This window comes from Canis lupus, chromosome 8 (assembly GCF_003254725.2).
Source record: "Canis lupus dingo isolate Sandy chromosome 8, ASM325472v2, whole genome shotgun sequence".
Classification (NCBI taxonomy): Eukaryota; Metazoa; Chordata; class Mammalia; order Carnivora; family Canidae; genus Canis; species Canis lupus.
In genome coordinates, this window is record NC_064250.1 from 74,935,834 (window position 1) to 74,937,676 (window position 1,843).

Sequence of the window (1,843 nt, forward strand, 5' to 3'; positions counted from 1 at the left end):
AAATTAACAAGGCAGGAAACCACAAATGTTGAAGAGGATGGGGAGAAAAGGGAACGCTCCTACACTGTTGGTGGGAATGTGAAATGGTGCAGCCACTCTGGAAAACTGTGTGAAGGTTCTTCAAAGAGTTAAAAATAGACCTGCCCTTCGAAAAGGACTCCTAACTCGGGGAAATGAACTAGGGGTGGTGGAAGGAGAGGAGGGCGGGGGTTGGTGTGAATGGGTGACGGGCACTGAGGGGAGCACTTGACGGGATGAGCACTGGATGTTATTCTGTATGTTGGTAAATTGAACACCAATAAAAAATTAATTAAGAAAAATAAATTTAAAAAGAATAAATTTACAAAGAAAGAGAGAAAAAATTTTAAAAAGAGGACATTTGATAATTAAAAAAAAAAGAATCATGATAGGTGGGAAAGTGTGAATGACAACTTCCCCCTTCATTCATTGCATCTGCAAAGTAAACCACTACTGATCCTGAGCTTCCTAATTTTTGAACTGGGGAAAAATAAATTTATCTGGGTCTTTTGTAAAGTATCAAAGACCTGGAACATAGTATGCATTTAATAATCTAGAGCAGCATTCAATAAATCACTGTGATTATTAAAAAACAAAAGAAGAAATGAAAAGAAAAGAAATAAAGAAAAGAAAAGAAAATCCTAACTCACTGAGCAGGGTGGTTATTTCATGTACCATGTATACAGCTGGGACTCCCCTTATAAAGGAGAAGTTACAGTACATGGAGATATGGATAATTAAGTGGTATTTAGGACAGTAGTAAGAAGTTTAACCAGATCTGTCATTACCCATATAAGGATAGTTGTTGAATAAAACCAACAAAGTTTCCAAATCAGAAGCTGAATAAGGAATAAGCAAGGAAGGAGACTGTCATTTTTGGACGTCGGAATATTTCTCTTTCTATGACAACAAAGTTTGTAAGTTAGAGACTGAATACGTAAGCACAGAATCCTGTGCCCAGAGAGGCTCCCTGGGGGAAACTGCCCCTTAGAGAGGAAGCCCAGACCCTGACAGGAAACCTGTCCAGAACCTCCATCTGCACCTGGTCCTGGGCCTTCAAGACAGACGTGGTGAGGAGTGTGCACCCCCTGGTGGTCCCGTTCCCCTTCTACAGGGAGGTTTCTATCTGGGCTCACACTGAGGTCCCCTCGCTGTGTCCCTTCGCACAGTAATGCATGGCCCTGTCCTCAGCTCTCAGGCTGTTCATCTGCAGATAGAGCGTGTTCTTGGCGTTTTCTCTGGAGATGGTGAATCGGCCCTTCACTGTGTCTGCGTAGTATATGCTACCTCCACCACTGTTAATAATTGCGACCCACTCCAGCCCTTTCCCTGGAGCCTGGAGGACCCAGTGCATCCAGTAGCTACTGAAGGTGAATCCAGAGGACACACAAGAAAGTCTCAGAGACCCCCCAGGCTTCACCAGGTCTCCCCCAGACTCTACCAGCTGCAACTCACCCTGGACACCTGCAGGCACAAGACATCCTGGTCAGGAAACAGTCCCACATCCCCTGTTTCTCTCACTCACCTGCACTCACATACTCAAGGTCCCTTGTTCTCCATGAATTACCTTTTAAAATAGCAACAAGGAAAACCTAGCCGAGCACAGACTCCATGGTGGTTTGTCTGTTTTCTCTCCTGATCCCTGAATGGGGTCACCTGGGGATCCTGGGGCTGGGGCTCCTCTCCCAGCTGCAGGGTCCAAGCTGGGCCGGTGTAATCAGTGTAGGGAGGGCCCTATTTGCATGTCCTCTGAGTACATAACCAGCTCCAGACTCGATTCAATACTTTAGAAGTTATATACGGGCATTACTTCCTAACCCTAGGT

The 1,843-nt window shown here is 45.0% G+C and overlaps 1 pseudogene; it reads right to left on the reverse strand.

The window, feature by feature from the left end:
- Nucleotides 1-1,150: 1,150 nt before the first annotated feature.
- Nucleotides 1,151-1,631, reverse strand: LOC125755523 (immunoglobulin heavy variable 3-74-like; annotated as a pseudogene).
- Between the last annotated feature and the right edge of the window lie 212 nt (nt 1,632-1,843).